Source organism: Ischnura elegans, chromosome 1, assembly GCF_921293095.1.
Source record: "Ischnura elegans chromosome 1, ioIscEleg1.1, whole genome shotgun sequence".
Classification (NCBI taxonomy): domain Eukaryota; kingdom Metazoa; phylum Arthropoda; class Insecta; order Odonata; family Coenagrionidae; genus Ischnura; species Ischnura elegans.
The window spans coordinates 56,058,196-56,079,760 of NC_060246.1; the positions used below are offsets into that span (position 1 = coordinate 56,058,196).

A 21,565-nucleotide genomic window follows, 5' to 3' on the forward strand; every position below is an offset into this window, starting at 1 on the left:
TCTTGATGTAAAAACGGCCAGAATCCTCCCTAAGAATCATAAATTGGACACTATCTTCCCTCGCGATCGCTTCCATTACTCCAAGCCATTCCTTTCCGTTTCACATGCTCCATTGGACTTAGAGACTTCCAATATTTCTTTCCTTCGTGTAACCGCAAATGATCGCGGATAGCAATTTTTTGACGGCACGTCTCTCCAATAGACTATCGTCCACTTCGGCCTTGCTCAGATAGGAGTATATCCGTGGCTGAACATATCATGGGCGTCACCGATAAATTCGTTTCACTCTCTGAACGCCGATACGTTCGCGATCGTCTTCAACCTCTCGAAGGGGGGGGGGGGAAGAACAAGTGCTTACCGCAATAACTTATAAGGTCTTTTTCACTCATCCAATCTTTCAGTGCGGGTGCATTTTATCACTGAAAAGAAACTCACAAAACCGATAGCCATTGAAATCACTTAGGGTCATAACAATCTTACTCCATCCCTTCTATCTTCACCCAGCCAACAACCCTCCCTTTTTCCCTCGGTAAAGAGAGCTCAAAAAGTGTTATTTCCATCACCTTTCGTTCCTTTCAGTGGAGGCGGTGTATAGTTCAACGCGAAATGAACCCGGCAAAACTTCTACAAATGATAGTCATAAAAGGAATCTGTTGGGGGCATTTCAATCACGTCGTAACCAATATCCCTTCACCGCACAGACGCTTTCCCTTTCGTTCTGAGTAAATGAGCGTCACATTACCGAAAAATAAAACACTGAAAGGGGTAAACACCGCATTATCCATTGTCTGCCACCTCTATTCTGAGGAATAAATATTTTTTTTCTCCCGCAACTTGCCCGATCCTCATCCATGGAGAGAGCGCGGTATTGGTTTCGCCTTGACCTCCGCTGCATGTTTTCGCTCCTTCGGGAGTTGGATTCGCCAAGAAGAACGTGATCTTTGAAAACCACTCGACGCCTTTCCTTCTCCCGCACCCCCCCTCCCACCCCCCCACAGCCACCCAACCCTCGCCTCGGCGTCCTCGACCTTCCGAAACCATTACTTCCCTTTCTTCCGAGAGACACGGGAGCAGAGCGCCAGATGCCCAGATCTCATTTTCGCGAGCGGGCGAAATCACGAGAGAGGTTTCCGACGGGGAAACCGCGGGAGCGGAATTGGGAGAGGAGAAATGAGAAGGCGGCTTCGCCCAGCTTCATGAGTTTGCCACGCAATGTGGTGTGAACGGAGATGGGTCGTTGGACGCATTTCGGAGCTCAACACATTCGCTTTCTTTCGTCGGAAAAACATTCTTGTGTTCAAGGGGACTGCATATAGGATGCCCAATTCCATCCTGTTTTCTGTTGCCGCCTCGGTCGCACTTTAATCGGTATTCAAAAACGCAGTGATGAGTGCAATGCGATCCACTTTTTTCCAATATTTTTTGGCATGATTTTTGCGCGAGGAGTTGCATTGAAAAGTTTTGAATTTGATGGATCAAACAATCAAATTTCGGTTGACACCTCAAAATATTCCTTATTTCCCCGTGAAACTCTGATCACTTTGCCCGTCAGCGATGCGACTGGCGGCTTTCGTAAACCCATTTAAATGCGCGGTGGTTGACAACAAATTTAGAGGCTGACTCGAGGATACACTTTTGTAATATTCGTGCTTGTATTCTAGAACACATGCCTAATTTTCTTTTCCCTACTTGATTGCCTAATTTTCATTGCTTTTTGGGGTTGGGTAGAATGCCTTAGATGTATCAAGCGTAATGCCTCTGTGGCCTTGATGGAACCGATACATTTTTTTCAGCGAAGGTCGAACGATTTGGGAGCAATGGGGGATGAAATTTCAAGGTCTCCATTTCAATACTTTCCAAAAGGCTGAGTTTTATGTGAAAAGTCAGTTTTTTCATCCTTAAATCTCACAGGGCATCGCTTTTGGTACTGAGACCTTGAAGTCAACTACTGAGTATATATGGGATCAATGGACTTCAATTCAGAAGATGTAAACTAATGCGATACCCACTATAAATTTTAAACTTTGAAGTCACATTGAACTGAATTTTTGATATTTTTCAGCAAAGCATTGCCACTTTCAACCCACATATAAAATTTTAGGAGATAACCTTGGAAGACGCTGTTTTTGGACTCCAAGGTACCCGCCAACTTTCCACTATTATTTTAAATTATTATAGTCAATTTTTCTTGCAGAAACCCATTAATTTTTTTTCCTAGTACTTTAGTAATTCACTTTTACGTAATGAATAATATTCCTGTCTTTTATCGTAATTAATTTTTTTATATTTATCTTAATAACCCTCGGAAGCAGCATGATAAGGCATTTTCATGGGTGGTTTCAACAACTAACAATATACGATCACACACATGCCCTACCAATCTTATGGGCAACCCAAACGGAAATAGAACCCACGAAGTCGATCGGTAAGGGTGGCGAGGACATTCCTGCCGCCACCAATGCCGGCAAAATATGAAAAATATAAATTTTATTAATAAATATCGTCAAAATATATCATTCAAATTATTACATCTATCAGTGAATCAATTTGACCTGTTTTCCCGTAATGAACCTCGCTAATAATAAACCTCACTGGATTTGGGATGATTTAATCTGTGTAGTCACTGCCTCAAAAGTTGTTTAACTGTGAAGGCAGCTAGAGACTAAAACGGTTCGCAGAAAGGTGAACCCTTTCAGGGGATTAGACGGTATAATCGGCTGGAGGATTCAGCGAGGAGAAGAGAGAATGAACAAGACATCCTTATGAGCGTTGAGCTCACATCTAATGAGAAGGAATGGACAGCGTAATAAAGGAAAATTGCTTAATACGAGAATAAGACGCATGGGAGGGAGGAGGAGTAAGCACGAAAAGATGAATTAGTGCTCTCTTACATGCGGTCGTGAATTAGATGAGAAATTATCGAGAAAAATGGAGAGAGAGCGGGCGTTACTGCGGAATCATGACGCGTATACACTTAAGAGTCTTGATGAATTTATCTCCAAAGGAAATATATTACGCGCCTCGGTGGAGACGGAGAAAAGAGTGGTTGTGCAAAGTGAGGAAATCGCCCGAGGGGCAGCACAGCTTTACAAGCGAGTAATGACTCTCGGAAACAAAAATCACTCCTCAAAATCACCGCGGAGGGTTGTCGACGAAAATACCTTGCGAGGATGAATTTAAAACAAATTAAGGAAGTTATTTAGGAGCCGGGCGGTGGTAGGAGTGTGGGGAAATGAGGTGCGGAAGGTTTGCGAAAAAGAGAGTGCCAAAATGGTGACGCGGCCATCTCCCGAAGGAAATTGAGTGGTTGCCCGCGAGCCATGAGGATGCCCGACGCCGACGAAAAAGAGGGAAAAGGCCGGAAAGAATTTAATGGGTGTCCGTGAATGATACGTAAAACCTCTAAGTGACGAAACGTAATCGAAATTTTAGGATGGTCGGAACTAGAATTTTGGTGCAAGCAGATAATTTAGCCATCAAGGATTGCATGGAAATATTGCGATGGTTTAGTTATACAATATTCCAAAATGTAATTAAGAAAGGGATCTGTGGTTATTCAATGCGGTGTTAATAAGCATAAAAAGAAATTTTCTAAGGGAACGTCACTATGGTTTAGTGCTAATCCAAACTATTACTATTCAACTACAATCAAATTGTGAATTTCTTTCCTATGATTTAGAGCCGAGAGCTGTTCTACATGATGCTTGGAGATATTCCGATATGTGTGTTGAAAATGCAGCATCATTATACAAACTTGTATTTTCACCTTCAAGGGAAATCTTTGCAGAACTTGTCCTGCACTTCATCTCTTTTCTTTTTTTGTGAATTATGTGCGAAGGGTAACCAAAGCATGTTTGTCGCTGGTCATTTCAATAAAAGTAAAAACTCCTGAAATATTTGCCCATGAAAAGACTATTGCCTGTACCGAATGACTGATTACCTCTCCACAATTCCTTAAATGCACCCCTTGTTTCGTCGACCAATCTTCAATAAAAGTCTTTAGCAAGGTATATTCTCAAATATCCTGCGGATGATTTAAGCAAAGCAAAGAAAGATAATGATCTTCAATAAGTGCATTTTTTCCACTTATAAAAGGGTTTCCATACATTTTCCACGGCAATAAATCTTGGAAAAGGCCGACTAGAACTGTAAACTTTTAATCACTTTGAAAGTTGGCAGTATATACATAAATAAAAAAATCACAAGCAATTTTACAGGCCATTTACTTCAACACTTCAAATACGGCCGGCCTTGATACTGACGGTCTACATTTCAAACTGGTTGATTATGAAATAGTGTGGAACGGAAGTAGTAGTGCTTGAACTACATAAAAAAACCATGCTCAGAATATTTTTAATGAAAGATGTACCAATACCACCAGATTATTAATCAAAGAGTTTGTCCATATACCAGGTGGAGTAAAAAATTACACAGGCATATCTAAACGGCGGTGCAATTAACCAACAAATCAGGGGCCCGGTACGGAATCTTAGGAGGGAAAGTGTGGATTCTGGTGGCAGAGGAGATTTTGCAGTTTATATTCGATCCTATCTCGCAACCAAAATTTAATGCACAAGCACAGTATCCTATTTCTTAGAGAGATTCCTTAAAAAGTACTATTATCAAGGAAATAAATTCGGAAAAGTCCAAAAATATAATCTCCTCTTTAGCCATATCTTTCTCTAGTGGGAATAGTGAGGAGTGATACATTTAAACTTTGGTTCATTGCGTTGACTATTCAGTGCAATTTTTCAGCGTTTTCAGCTCTTCATTTATTTGTACTGACTTTTTTGATGAAAATGAATTTTATTATTTTATATTACTTCGGCGAATAGAAGAAATAATTACAAGAAACCCAAGTCCCATAATTTCAATGACGTAATTTTAGGTACGACCTCTCCTTCACTTCGTGAGGACCCCTGCTTAAAATATTGAAGGGTGAGGACGTACGACAGCCAGCGGAGAGGGAGAAGGTATTTCTCGAGGAAAGGGTGAGTGTGGAGGCTGAGGATGGGGACGTGTGGAGGCGCGAGGAATGGAGCGATCGAGTAGACGTGTTTTATAAAGGGGCAGCAGCAGCAGCGATGGCTTTATGGCGGGTCGTGAGGAGCGGTGACGGGAGGTCGCAACGGTAGTTGCCCGGGGTGGGCTGCGGATTGCAATGCTTAATGGCGGAAAGGTGGACGGACGCCTTGATGGCCCCGGGGAAGGGATGGAGTGGATAGAGAAGGAAAGTTGGAGATGCTGAGGGGAAGAAAACGGGGCGGGGAAAGAGAGCAAGCGAGAGCAATCAGAGTAGATTCGGGTAGAAATTCTTAAAGCTAGCCAAAAAACTAAAAGTGGGATTAATTTGATATTAATTGTAAATATGAGTATATAATACGACATCCAAATTATTCATTGTGATTATGGGTTGAAATTTACTAAAATTTAACAGAAAAACTGCTTTCAAAAAAACAAATTTATTATTTTTGGACCTCTTTTAAGGTTTGATAGAATGTTTAAACCTAAAAGTATATTAAATATTCATTACATTTTAATGAATTACTAAAAGATGGTGAAAATTCATGATTTTGGGATTATCTAAGGCGAAAATTTTATAGATATTGGGCATTCTTCTGATTTCGTCAGTACTGAAAATGTAAAACTTCCGTGGCGTTCCTCCATGTAATTTCTGGTGTTAACATCAATAAATCATCATCTTAGATAAAATTAATTAGTGATACGTTGAGGTCTTTAGCTGCTTTTCCGATTTTTGAGTGGAATTTTAATGTTCTCTACGCAAACACGTCCTTTGACCATCCAAGAATGGCCCGTGATGGATCGGGCATGCTCAAGTGAATTTCCTCAATCGTGGAATGAAAACATGAAGAATATGTTTTTATTGGCCAGCTTTTTGAGATCCTGCCTCTCTGTGAATCGCTTTGAAAAACTTCCAAGGACGGACTTGGCAGAGTTTGGGAGGGAGAGCCCCAGGGGTTTATGACCGAATTAAGGGAAGCGGGCGAGGAAAAGCTCGGGTAGGCGGCTGGGTGATGGCTGGAGCATTTAAGCGAATGTTTTTTTTTATTTCTACCTTTCTTTCAGCACCAACCCGAGTGTTTTAGCCATCAGGAGCGGATGTATGTTGAGGCAGACAAGATTGGGAAGGGTGGCAGGAGTTTGAGAAGGAAGAGGGAAAGATTTCGTGATGGCGAACAGAGGTTATGCACGAGCGGTTAGTAAGACATAAAGGCAGGAGTGGAAGCGTTTAAGAGCGCGGCGAAATGCTTCAAGATTGGATGAAAGTGAAAACAAGTGGGGAAGGGCGGTGTGAGATGAGGGAGTGCTGCTTGTGGAGATGGACACGGGCAGTGGGAGGATTGGCAGATGTAGGCAGGGGGGAGGAATGCTTAGAAAAGGACGAGAGGGGATGGACGGATGAGTAATAGTGTAAGAAAGGGTTTAAGATGAATTGTTTGAAGAATGCGGGTGTGGAGATCGTGTTGTTCGACTGCGAGCAATCATTTCTGGTCATAGCTTGAGTTCCGTTCAAAGTCACGTAAGGGTATACATCAAGTGTTCTGGCTTCACTTGGTGGAACCACATATCTATAGTGCGAAATAAATCACTTCGTGATATTCCACCAAACTTTTTTGCTACTCCGACCCTGGGTTTCAACCGCAGCAGTTGAGACCCAGGGTCAGACTAATAAAAAACTTTTGTGGAACTTCAAAAGTTGATTAATTTCGCACAATAATCCCGTGAGGAATCTAAAAAGAATTATAAAACTTGATCGCAGGAAAACTTTCTCAAACGAAAATTAAACCGACAGAGCAAAAACATTGTCTTGCGTTTAATTTTCCAGCAGATGATTCTAATTAAGGCGGATAAAAAATGTAATTACTAATTATAATTGCTTCATGATCAAGAGTATTGAATAGAGTGCTGTACATGCCATGATTAAAAATGGAAACTGGCCAAACGATTATCATCACCGAAGTGAACAGTGTCCAGAAGATGGAATACCGTCCGTCACACGATATAAAATTGTATATAATTGGTCATATGATGAGAAAAAAAAATAATTTTGACATTGACGCAATCAATGAACCAGCTGGCGTAAAAAATTAGCCGAACTTTAAAGAACATAAAAATCCTGACCCTTGCCCTGTAGCTGCTGCCAAAATAATTTTCGTTTCAAGGTACAGTTTTAATAGTCTCCCCCTCGTAAAAATACCAGGAATTCCTAAAAATAATTGTATTCTAATTGTAAGACAAATGTTGAAACAACAAAAATATCAAACCGAATTTTGGTGAAATTGATTATTCAGATATAAGGTTAATTTCCGAGAAGCCATTGGTAAATAAAAAGTTGGCGGAAAGTTTCCATAAATACACTGATTTTATTTCACAAAGATGGAGTACGCTTCACGATTTTGTCAACAGACTGGTCCTAACGCAGAGGCTATGATAACCTTCTCTGCATCGCTCCAACGTTAGTGTACGTACGACCGTAGCGAGCACAGCGATAGCACGCGAAGCGGGACGCGAGTGCAAGCGTGGACAAGGATGACACGCAAAATCGTGAAGCATTCAATATTTTTATGAAGTAAAATCAATTTATTTTCGGAAAATTGGGAGTAACGTTTAATTCGCTAATAGCTTATAATTTATACAAAAATGAAATCTTGAGGATTAGGTCCGTTCATACGTCAAACTACACATAAATATATTCAATAAAAAATGAAATATATAATCTTCATTCACTTCTATGATTTATTTTTGCGAGCGAGAGAGAATATATTTTCACAAAACTTTTATCTCTTTCGTTATTGTGCATCTTAGTTTTCTCTTCAAATGGCAGTTAAAATGTTTGGCAGTAAGATGCACATATTTAATCTCGTAGCTCTGTCTCACGATTTGCCTACACTATAATGAATGCAATACCCACTGCAAGTTAAACTATAACATCGATATAGCCTCCTATAAAAATTAAAACTGGTCCTGAGGTCAAGAATAAAATAAATATGCAACAATGTCACCATATTAAGCCTGAAACATCACTCTGTATCCAAGAAGCTGGGCGGAAACGTGCGGCGAACTGAGGAGAGAGAACGAAACAGCGCGAGAAGGAAAGTGAAGGAAAGGTGAGCGAAGGGGTCATGCGCATTGCAGCCCTCGTGCTTGTGTGGTCCGGGCAGTTATGTGGCGGTGACGGGGGTAATTGGCGGGAAGGGACGGAGTCAAGCCCCTCGAGGGAGAGAGAGAGAAAGGACGCGGGACGAAGCAGAAGAAGGCGACTCGAAAACAATTGTTCCCGCGGAAATAAAGGCGTGTCGTACATACATATAAACAGTCGAGTGAGCGCGAGCGAACATGAGAATGAGAGACCGCCTGCAGTTCGAAACGTCTGCTTTTTTTAGCCGCGGGTCACTCGCTCTCTCCCCAATGTGGTGGGGACTGAGATTAGGCCCTCCGGCGTTGACTTGGCAGGAGAATGAAGCCGAGAGTGCTTCTCTGCGAAAGGGAGATTCACGCAGGTGAGCGACAGAGTGGGAGAAAATTTGCGAGGAGCAAGGTTGGGGAGAAGCCTCGGGAGAAAGAATTAAGGCTGCAAAACACTATGCACGCATCGCTTTAATTTTCCCAGGCCAGTCGGAGGAAATGACTGGAAAAAAGATTAACTTCGTCCATGCCATTCATATCGTATCGGTCGTTCATATAGCCCAAATGGATAAATTTTTGCTGTCTAGGAATGAACTTATGAAATCGTTTCAGGCTTGACGTGGTGGAAATGGAATGTATGATGTAATATAAACATTAAATGGCAATTTCCACACTTTGAAATATAATGCTACTTCCGACCATGGTTTTGAACCTTGAAATTAATATAGTGTTGAAACCACGGTCGCTAGTGGAGTCAATATATTTAAGTGTGAATATTATCATTTGTTGTTTCTAAGCTATCATGGCCAGGGCTAATGTTTACAGTTTTGTTAGTGAAATATGCATTTCTCTATCATAATTATACTTTGGAAGACATATAACCTCTAATTTAGCTCCGAGCAGCTATCTACATACACACGTTTGCTGTCCATGAGGTTGTATCCATGCTCTTGTTTACCTTGCAGTAGGATTTGCATGCATTTGGCACATAATTTTGGTAAACACTAAAGATACGCTCCATAAAAAAATACACGTTAACTGTTTATATTAAGAGGAAACAAAGATTCATAACAATTACGGAGACTAACCCAAATCCTTTGAACACGTTTTGTAAAAAGATTCGGGCTTAATCTCACTCGCCAAAACGAATCACTTACACCGATCAATGATGATTCCATGCCTCATTTACATCGATTATAGTCATCATTCCCCCGGTGTGACTTAGAAAGGAAAAGTTAAGATCATGAAAGTGAAAGCATCACTTTAAAACGGTGAGTATAAAATGCGGACAGCTTCGAATTCCCGCAGTATTTGGAGCTCTGCCCGGGGGTAGGTGAATTACAGAGCCGCAACCAGAAAAATAAAAAATAGTATCTTCACACGGTTGCGATCATCAGTGATTATGGGTTGCGAGATTCGTGATTCGTGATATCTCCAGCTGTAATTTGAGAGTGCTCTCCTTGCGAGCTGTGAGTATTCTTGCCGACGATCATTTAGGATCCGGGTTCACGACTCATCTCGAAACCGTATTTATTAATTAGTAAAAAATATACCTCATAGCCTGCCATGTTTTACGCAGATAGGAAAGAGTAATTTTCCATGAAATTATTACCTTAATCGAAGCTGTTATATTTTAATTTAATAATATTTTATTACTTTTAGGTTGGTTTCATCAGAAGAAAAAATATATCCCTCTCTTTTCCCTGATTATTCTACAATTTTCTACAAAAGTTTATTTTTTATAGAGAGTTTTATTGTACTCACAAAAAATTCCAATTTTCCCTGCACATTTATAAACCATTTCTTATATTAAGGCCTGGAAGGTGTGACGAATTTCAAATCCCACAATCAACAACCCTTCACTGTCCTTCCATTATTAACCACGTACGAGTTAGTAAAACTTCTCGTTATGACGCGAGAAATAGAAAGAAATGAGTGCTTTCAAAAATAAACTAATTTAGGGAATATTATATATATTTAATAAATCTCAAAATCGCGCAAATATTTTCAAAGCACTTTTACCCAAGTATTTTACCCTCATTTTTTAACCAAAATTACCACACTCAAATATTTTGACATTCGATATCATAAAATTACTAAAGGAACCAAGTTACCCAAGTTACGACGCCATTTTATGAAAAGTGCGTAATTTCACGTACGCATAACATCTCAGGTTCCCCATGAGCTACTTATCGTCCCCGTGTTTTTACGAGATGCTTCAGAAAGCGTGAGGCAAGAGGATGCATGGACTCACAGGCAATGAAAAAAACGACATGTTATGAGCGGTAATTTTGTATCATATCTCGTCACACCTGGAAGGAGATTTAGAGATTACCACATATTTCTCCGAGGCATTAGTCGATATTCTTCTGAATTTTACGCTACTTCATCCGTGGTTGAAAGCACAAAATATCGCTTAAATTTTCCTAGTGAAAAAACAACATCCAATCTGACATTGAGGGATGCACTTCTGCCTTGGATGACATAAAAATGATTCCATCCAGTCTTTTTCAAGTCCAAGGTCTGAAACGCCCGGCGGGCACGAAATGATACTTTCTTTTTCAGTGTCACTGCCTCTCGACTGGTTTCGGTTACATTTCGCTGGGAAATATAAGTAGTAGGTGCACAGTATGCCCTAAGTTGATAAAAAATGGGAAGAAAAACAAAGAAATAAAGGACTTCTCAGACCTGTAATGTAATTTAATACGAAGTGATAAGTGTAGACTATGTAAAAAATTTTATGAAAGGGTATATTTATCATAAAATTACAAGCAGTCGCATCACATTCACGCATAAAATCTGCATCAAAATGCATGCAGACTAGTAGAACATTAATGTGGGAATAATAAAAATAGTCTGCATGAAATCTTGTCCCTGATGACGATAAACCATTAGTGCGTTGAAACGCTAGTTATATAAAACCGGATTAATTTACCTGTTTTAAATCGGTCGAAATCTATACAAAGTGGATCATTTTTATGTCATTCAAGTCAGAACTCGATCCCTCAATGTCAGATTGGATATCTAAAAGCGGTTTACACCGGTGAAATTCCCAAGAAGATTTACAAAAATATTTCCTCGGAAAATAATCACAGCATATTTTATAAAAATAGTTTTTTATCCAGAAAACTCATTCGGTTGATCAATTTTAATGTTAAAGAATTTTATTTATCAAGAGACAAAAATTCAATCAATAATAATTCTAGAAAAAAAGTATAAAAGCGCATCCTCCATAGCAGTGGTTTTTGGCAGAGGACGGGGACGCCTTCCACAGCAGAAAAATCGACGTGCCCCCATCACGAGACGCTCGTTTGTACTGGGAGGCGATGAAAATACGCCTGCTGCATTGGGCGAGCCGCCATGAAGAAATGTTGACGCGTAGGAATGTGCAATATGAAGTGACGACTACGGTATCCACCCCTATAGTCGTCCCTCCTGCCTGCTGAATGTCAGTAACTCCCACGCATCATCTTTCCGATTAGATGCTGGTCGCTAGCTATCATCCGTAAGAAAATGCTGCTTCAATGGTAATCTAAGACTGGAAGGAAAACATCTCAGTGACTACCTTCAGATGATAGGTGTAAGGCATATATATGGGCAATTTTGTGGTTGGAACCAAAATCATGTGGACATGAAATGTTTGGGCAGTGATTTGTTCTCGAAAAGCCCAATCACTCTCTTTTCTGCGGATTATCACCGAAGTTGCATGAAAATTTCAAAAGGCATCAATAGTCAAAATGTATAATTTTAATCGATATGACGTAACGGTCAATTGAAACAAATGGAAATCGTTGATGTCAAAATGTACATTCATTCCTAATTTCTTTGTCGCATTTTCTAATTTTTCTTTTTAACGCTAAATGTTTTCTCACGTGAAAGCCGTTTCGTTGAAAATATTCGCCAAAAGACAGAGAAAAGTTTCTTCTTCGATTCACATTATTGTAGCAAGACTCTTCAATGAGGATTTGAGCATTTTTAAGGTAACAATCATGCAGATTCGTGAAATTTCTAAAAAGTATTTATTTAGTGCTTCCGGGTTAAAAGCTTAACATTTGTTTGAAAAACGCATTTGATTTCTTTTCAAAAATGTCTTCAAGTTATAAATGCGGCCTAATGAAGCATGATATCGGACACCCTATACAGCAATAATGAATAAAATTATTTCATTGTAAGTAATATTTCATCCGCAAAATGTAAGTTCAAATGATCCCAAGAAAAATCAACGAGCATTAGTATTTCATTCATTAAAAATTGTTTTGTGTAATTTTTTCTGACGCCAAGATTTCGCATAAAGTCAAATCGTGTTTCAAAGAAGACAAAAATAAGAGATAAAATTCCCCCGTGGGTTTCACTGTTACGATTTTAAAGAGTAGATTGATACAATTTACTTATAGTTCCATGTAACCTCCTGTTCTATGAATCAATTCTGTTTAGCTACCCTTAAATCTAACTTTCCATTCCAGTACCATATGGCCATAGTTACTGGTATGATATCTCAGATTAGAGGGTTCACCGCTTCAACTACCGTCACTATTCAAGCATTTATGTAGTGAAGGGCCAGACGTACCCCCAAGTAAACGTTATGGGATGAAACTACGAATCGAAAGAATCGTCGACTATTCTCCCACGCATCGGGCCACCTTCTCCCCCACTCCTTTGACAGGCGACGCCCTCGACTGAATACAGATGTCTATGGGGGCGGTCGCGGTCACTCGACTGGGGAATGGCTTGCATCGAGCCCGACCATTTTTTTTCTCCTCTCTCTCCCCCCTCCCCCACTCCTTTCTACAGTTTCCGAAACAAAAGTCAAACGCGTGTCCGCATGCGAGCCCGATGGGCCGTGACTATCGGTGTGCTTCCGCCCCTTCTGCTACCGTGGTCACGGAATCACATCGCCAGCGTGACCGTTGGCTAGAGGCCCAAGACGACATCATTCCTCTCTCTCCCCCTCCTATCTCTTTTTTCTTCTCTTCGAACAGGGCGAAAACATTTCACTATTCCCGTTCCTCCCACGACATCGCTCTTGTTGTATCAAGGGGAATACTTAAGAGGAGGAGCCAGTCCATCCTACAGAAGCTTGTTTATTTCCGTCAATTGACACTCTTTTTCATCAGTTTAGAAGAACTCTAGTGGCGCGACGATGATTGCAGAATGATTCATTCATTCCAAATATGTGTGCAATATGTGTGGTATTGATTTTTTTCTTTCTCTTGACCTCAATTTTTAACGTTGATATTACTTCTCCGAGTGTAGGTCTTTAAAACTTTTTGGCCGAGTTTACGGTTTATTTCAAAATTTTTTATTCGAAAAACAAATCATATTTATCGCAAAAAGTCCTGATGTAGGTAAAAAAATATGCTGCAACGTTGGCCAAAAATTTGGCATTTATTTCTTGAAGACCTACACTTCAAGATACAAATCAATGGAGTATTTGCACTCACAAGGAATGCCATTGACCACTGAAGAATGAAAAAACCAACTTTCCTAGCTAAGTGAGTTGGGTCCTTCCTTGAAAATGAAGCTAAGTGGTTGAAATTTGAAATTACTACTTACATATTTGGACTTATAAAACTGCGTGAAAAATACAAAATTGTTGAATTTATTATGAATAAAGCTCGGAATTTCCACAAATTATCACCTTCGTGAATAAATTATAAATTGACAAATTATGAATTCAAAACTTACGGGTGTTTAAAGGAAATGAGAAATGCCTTCGAGGGGTCTTTCGGCGTTGCCAATTGCGAGTTTACCATCAATTATAAATCTGCTCTATTTTCAATAAACATTCGAAAAATCGTAAAACCTTAAGATTAATTGAACGTTTCTTTCGTAGGACTATAATTTTACTATTGACGTATTGCATTTATTATTAAAAATAAAATCGTTTGATTAACAGCTTAATTCCCTTCAAAATTTGTATCTCTCCTGTTTGTATCGCAATTGGCGACTTTTTTACACCTACTTAAATGCACGGTGAGTGAAAGGTAAATCAGCGACCCTTTGGAGAAATCCCTGTTGTTATATTTGCGTCCACGATCGCGAGTCTCTTGCTACCGTCATACCCATCCTTCACTCCTTCTACTTAGCCTCTCTCTCTTTCTCTCGTTGCAATCCTCGTTTGAGATCCTAAATCACTCTCTACTTTCGACCCACCACCGCCTGTAATCCCAGCCCGACTTTCCGTGTCCCTCCCGTGTAATAACGTGATGTGATATACGACCATTGTGGTTGGATGAGGAAAGGGATCAAATGGACTGAGAAAATTGTATCTAGATTCCTTTCCAAGATTTTTTTCGCCTTTGTTAATTTTTTCTCAGAAGATCAAGTGGAGGAATGCGCGGTGGCCATTCGGCTCGATTCATTAAGCCTAACCGTCGCATTAACTGCCTCGGGTTGGTTAAAGCACAGGCTCCATATTTTTTTTGCTCTTTATAGAGCGAAAGAGGCAAATTATCGCAAAAATTCATCAGGAATTTCTGGCAAAGGTGGATTCATGACGCCATTCATTTCCTCGCAAAAGCGATTTTCCAAGAATTTCCCATTTTGACTCGGTGTTTGCGTTTCAATATTATTTATTTAGCCTATCCATGCGAGAATAATTTTTTTACTAACTCTTTAAATACTGACCTAACTTACCAACTGATTATTTTATTTTTTGCATATCCTATTCGTTTCACAACTAACTATGTAAGAGATATTATTCAACAAAACCCGAACAAAATTTTTAAAATGTGTTTTCCCTTATCGGAGTACGCCACAAAGTTTTGCTCTACTTGAACGATAAATATACACTCGACCAAAAGACTAAGTTAAACAATGATATATTGATCTTTTGAATAAATGAGCATTTGTTTCTGAGAAGCGAGTGTGGGGAAAAATATCGAAAAAACCGCATACTCACTACAGAGGTGATGAAAATAACCAATTTTGAAAAGGTATAATTAACGATCGATGTATGCACAAGTCATACAATTCACTTTAAAATATAATACCGTACTTTGTTTTGCATAAAAAAGTTATGAAAGTAATCACATATACGAAATATAATTTTCATGAATTTTATAATCCTCATCCCAAATGGGAACATTGGACTGCAAATGGTTATTACAGCAAGAAAGTAGTATTTTATAGAGGAAACCTACTTACTTGAATCGCGGGCTGACACTTGTATTTACTAAGATTTTTCTTATGCATAGTATTTTACTAGTACTAAAGAAATGGATTATTTTTACCATACGCATTATTCGTTGATGTAAAGGAATACATAGAAATAATTTTTTGATGTTGACATATATAATATATGCGAAACATGCTTAATAAACGTCCCTACAAACATGTAACACTGATCATAAATAAAGTATAACACATAAAATGTCCCTCTGTTTCAGCAATGAGTGCACGTATATGTTCGATATGTCTTTATCACTACACTTGTGCATTGATAGTTCTACGCATATATGTTGTAAACTTCATTACTTGGCATCAGATTGGATTTAGACATACATATTCCAGTATTGTATTCATCAATATTTGGTTCGTGAAACGCAAAGGGAAGATCAATTTAAACATCCAATCAAATGAAATATTTAAAAATGGATGACTTACACTAATTAAAATACTTTAAAGTATGAATTTTTTTCGACAACGATGATACTAAGAGAGATGATGAACAAATCTGTCAAAAAACTAAATTTCAAATATGACATGAGATATAAATTAATTATAAAAAAAGAAATAAAAATATATTTTTTTCCATGCATTCTCCTATAAGTATAACTGATTTAATATCCATGACCAATATTTAGTTTATAGAGTTGGATACGCTTTATTCTTAAGTTTCTAATCATGAATAATCCTCTGTAAGAGTCAAAGTCATATTTTAATACGTCCCCAGTCAACACACTGAAATTATGACTATCAACCCTCTCCCACAAGGTGAACAAAGGCAACCGAACTTATTCTTCAGCTCTCTTTAAAAGGTGCTGCGTATAATTTATAACTTCCGTGGCTCAGATCGAAGGGTAAAAAAAAAAAAGTTTAAGCAGTCGTAATTTCAGCAAGCCCCTTTTATATCCATTAATTTCGGTCCGGAAATCAGCCGTTATGCTTTCCGGGAACGTGGCAAGATCAATTTCCTCCAGCATCAGTAGCTCGGGGGAAAATTCGCTTTCCGCGGACTGAGGTCAAAGGCATCCATGAGAGGTAAAATATGAATTTAAAAACAATGGAACGGGAAAATAATAAAATACACTTAGCGTCAAGAAAAAAATGATCATTGATTTCACAGGTGAGTTTGCCTCCAACGGTTGGGATAATAAAAACCAAGAAGCCAGTAAGCGATGGATTTTTATAGCCAAGGCGTAATAGCACAATCGTAAATTTCAAATCATAAGAAAATAAGAATCACCTGAAGGGGCATGTTTCATAGAGATACCATTTTTATTTTTTTCCACATCTTTCGCATTCGAAATTGAGTCCATGTTTAAAATATTTTTAGGGTAGATATCCGTAGTTATATTAGCAACGCCCTGATTAGAATCCTTCCCAAAGTTTTAAGAACGCGACTCCGGGGTCTGTAAATTTTTACATGTTTTAGGAAACCAAAAAATTAACTCTATCACTTTGAGACACCTGCAATTATCTCTATTTCTAGTACTTCTGCTGGCATGTAACTAACTTGCAACACTCTTTTTCCCATTATTATGAATATCTAAACATACTTCTCAAATTATAATATATAATGAAACGTTGAGCACAATGCAACGTATTTCTAAACGAAATTTTTTTTTCTACTTTCAGGTTTCCTCGAGATAGAAGAGAAAACTCCAGAAACTGCATATTTACTATTGGTGAGCCTTTAGTGAGACTAACAACTTATTATTTACTTTATTGAGAATATTGACGAATAAATAATTATTTATATCAATTATTCATCGATTAGTCATTATTCACTCATTTTTTGACTGATGAATTTTTTCTTTAAAACTGATTTCATAAATCTTTCTGTAATCAACATTTTAAAGAGTTTCATTACAAATATTTTAAAACATGGTAAAAAAGCAATAATGGCTAGTGTTTCAGCGAATCTTAAAGAAATAAAATTCTCTTAATCATGGAATATGAAAAACTTCTGCATTGAAATATGAAGATTTATTTGCCATTACTAATTAAAATTATACGAATATCATTGAGGTTCAATAATTCATTAATTTTCAACAATGTCATAAAATTCAAACAATCAGTCTTCCATTAAATAGTCATATCTAACTTGCTGGATAACTCCTACCTTAAATTTGTTAAGTCCTTCTTCATGCATGATCTAGATTTTTGATAACTTTTATCATTTTAATGCAGATGTTCGAGGTTCGGGTTTCCAAATACTAGCAAATATGTTGGTTAAATATTAATCGTTTAATTCCAGAGCAATTCAACTCTTGAATTGCTACATCCTTAGGGGTGACCACTAAGAGTAGCTAGAGGCAAAATACGCCAGCGGCTATAGTGGAGATGAAATATTATTCTTGGAGAATTTCACGAGATAAGTCAAGACCGCCAAAGGAGATTACTGTGCATGATACAAACTTGTATATAATGATAAATATCTTACTAAAAAGAAATTAATCTAGAAATGAGTGATTGGTCACTGGAATTCCAAGATAAAACGGATGAACATGCGCCGATTATCAAGTAATTCCACTGAGAGAAAGATATGATTTTTAGTATTTAAGAGTTAAGTTATTGACTCTAACATACATGGTCAACATATCGTATAAGCCATTTCAGAAAAGCACGACGATGTTTTTGCTTATTCATCTGGTGATTTTCACGAAATCTTTGATGAAAAACATAAAAGACTCGTATTGAAGTAATTATGATAAGATACCAGCAATAGCTCAAGTCCATATGATCCAGAATAATTTTAATGATCAAATAAAATAGCCTATAGTAATAGTATATAAAGGTATTCAAAAAGCTGTAGCTCTTGCAGTAAAACATACCTAATAGTAATAGAAAAAGTTATGTTTCACGGAAGCATCGGAGATTTTTTTCAATAATTATTGGATTTCATTTATCTGAGGCTTAATAATAATTTCTCATAAAGAACACCACTTTACTGTGGGAACATAAGCCGCAAACAAAAAATGTTCCATTTAGGAGTAAAGTGATTGAATACGATGATATTATATCATAGATGCTCCTTATTTTTTACAGATATGGGAAATTTACTTGCTATAGATGCCTGCACTCATGGCTATGATTGACGGCATGTACACGTTGCATTCAATAGAATTAGTTTCTACGGTAAAAATAATACGGTATATGGTGGAAAAACTGCGAGAATAGGGATAGAATTCATTGTGCGTTGACGATAAAATATGCTGAAAGCACACGGTGTCACTTAAAATAATTAAGGTTAATTTAACCGCAGTTAAAGCGGTTGATGAGAAATTGGTCATACTAAGAAACTGTTTCGCACTTAGTGCACTATCCAGATTTCTACTCTTCAGGAATACTAACTAAAAATCCAGAGATACCATGTTATAGACTGCTCGTATTATCTTCTTTCTCCTAATGGGAGATTTTTGTGCCATGCGCTCAGTAATTGGCGATGAAGCAACTAAATTGATACGTGTCCATTTTTTACATCGAGAGTTGAGTCAAAGATTAAGAGGAAAGGAATGGTTGTGGTTTCCAATGCTCGTTTTGAAAAAAAATTACGATGATGATGCCGATTCGGCCGCAAGCATAGAACCGGAAGAGGGCTATTTGGTGCGGTGCTTAGGTTTTAGTATCGTTTTTCCTTTCGCAGACTCGGACTAATGTGTCCAAAACTTAAGATGAATAAACGAATATTCGTAAGATATTCAGGAAGCTCTGCAAAAAAGGCTTTTACTTGGTTCTATTTCCTTTCCATATATGTCCTCAAGCTCATTTTACTTTACTTTTTTACTTTTACTTGTCATTTTATATTCTTGTAAAGTAAAACTTATCCTCCAGTTCGTAAAGCTGAAGAGAAAATCCATAGTAGCACAGAAAGATGTATAAAACTAGGAAGGATCATACGACATAACAGGAAAAATGGTAGGTGAAGCAAAGCGGAATTTAAAAGAGTGTCCTATTAAGATATTAAGGAGTTCCAACTTCGTACCTTTCAGTGAATAACCTGGGTTCTTCCGGGGAAAAGATAAGCAATGAGTCATTTATTCCGGTATCGGAAATATCTTCAATCTTTTTCTGACTGTGTATTCCTATTCAGTTGATTTTTAATCTTGATCACTATCCTTCAATTTCAATCAATCCTTTTCTTTATGTATCCTTAGCAATTTTTGACAAGAAGATAATTTTTGCATGCGTTTTAAAAAGGGTCTGCGGTAAGAAATGTTCTCTGAAGGGGACCAAAAAAGAAGCACTAACAAAGTGAGATTTTAGAGCATTTCATCGCTTTCATGGATGAAACCATATCTATTCAAACGAGACAAACTCGCGTCGCTTCCCAGCCACATTAAGACATATCAGAAGGGAGCTGTGGGATCCTGTCCATTGAAATGTCTAACATTCACTTTCTCTCCTGTCCAACGACAAGAATATCATTGTTGAGGGAGGGTATCACGAGGAGTGACGGATGTATGGACGTGAGAGGTCCAGCCTGAGGAAGAATATCCCCGCGAAGGACGGGAAAGCAAAGGTCATCGGTCGGTTCCGCCGATGCCTTTGCCGGAGAATAGGCGACGTAATGGAATTTATCATTTGGCTCGGGGGAAGGACGGCGCGAGACAAATGGCTTTTGTCCCAACGCAACACCCGATCGCGCGAAAGGACTGCCGAGAGGCTTGACTCTATATTTGCCCATCAGATGGCAGGCGGAATGCAGCCTTCCCCGCCACCGGGGATACGCTAGCTGCCATATTTATCTCCGAGTCCCGGTAAACTAACGGTCACCGAGCGAGAGTGGAAGTTAATCATTTGTATCTTGCCTTAAAAAGCAGCGTGGCTCCAGCAAATCCCCTCCCATGCATGCACACGCATCTTCGAAGGCTTCATCGGAGATCTAAACCACTCCAAGGCAGCTGATGAAAACTCGACTCAAATAAACACTCAGGGTTTTCTCGGTGCCCTCTCCATTTATTCTGTTTACTGTAAGACAAAAATGTTCCTGCCGTGGCACCTACCATAGCCAGAAAGTAGGGAAGTGAGTTTTGATTCATAAAACTCAAAAATAACGCTATATTTTAGTAACACAATTACTTAATGTGCAAACTCAGCAATATATAAATTTTACGTTTTTCTTGAGACAAAGGAGGTGAATAAAAAGAGGAGTATTAAGTATCGGTCACGTCAAGTATCAACAACTGAATAAAAAACGAAACGAATGAAAGTTTTGTAATATCACTTCATTATATTATGCATATTAATTAAATTGCTGCCTTTTTACAATAAAATTGAAGAAAAAGTTACAATGATAGACATGGTATAGAGCTGCGGTAAAAATAAGGACTGTAGAAGAGAAACATTCGTCCTAAAAATCGGGGCATAAAATAGTACTGTTTTCATCTATAGTTTAACTATTATTAAACCCTGTTGACCTTGAATATTGGACGTCCGAGACCGAATCTACGTGTGCATCTTCCCTCATTTCAAAAATGGAAACCACTTCACTGAGAAGTTCTCTTGCAGGAGGAGTGACTGACTCGCGCAGGCCACAAGAAACGCAGTTCCTGGAATTGCTTTCTTCTTTCCGAGAAGTCAGGCTGCTATTTCAAGGAAATAATGGCTACCGAAACATTTTCTCTCAACTTTTTTATTATTAGGAAGCAATTTTCAGTATTCAAACATAAAAATGATCAGCATATTCCTTATACTCCTCCAACAGGTTGTTTTCCGTGATTTCGATTTGTATTACGTTTTACCTATAATTCTCCTGTGGAATAATATAACGGTTCCCCTCCATCACAGCAGAGTTGCTACATCTAAATTTTTCATTGCTTGTCTAGATTTCTAGGTTATCCTCCCAAGAGAAGATAAATAGCTCATTTGAATCTCCATAATAAGAGAGAAAATACCGCATCTCCACTTTGTATCCATTCGACTAAAATTCCTTCATATTTTTCTCTTATCCTGTTTCTACTTGGAAGAAAAATCATGTAATTATTTATTGCTCTGAATAATCATGAAATAGTTCAAGTCACCTGACACTTAAAAAACTAATGTCTACACTACCAGCTTTAGTTTTACAAAAGTCAATGGATTTCACGATGACGAATCAGTCATGCTCTTTTAGTTACATTATGTCTCATTTCTTAATGTGTATCTTGTATAAAATGAACGCTATTCTGTTGAATTTTGAAACCAAGGAAAAATGGGTAAAAATTAATATTTTTAATACGAAGACAATATTGACCAGAAAAAAGAATATGTA

The 21,565-nt window shown here is 38.2% G+C and overlaps 1 protein-coding gene across 1 annotated transcript in view; it reads left to right on the plus strand.

The window, feature by feature from the left end:
* LOC124160939 (heterogeneous nuclear ribonucleoprotein U-like protein 1) overlaps positions 1-21,565 on the plus strand; it is a 148,253-nt gene that overhangs the window by 54,486 nt on the left and 72,202 nt on the right. The window contains exon 2 of the mRNA XM_046537078.1: positions 16,948-16,997. The gene's annotated coding sequence lies outside the window, so the exon portion shown is untranslated. The remainder of the gene's footprint in view (positions 1-16,947; positions 16,998-21,565) is intronic.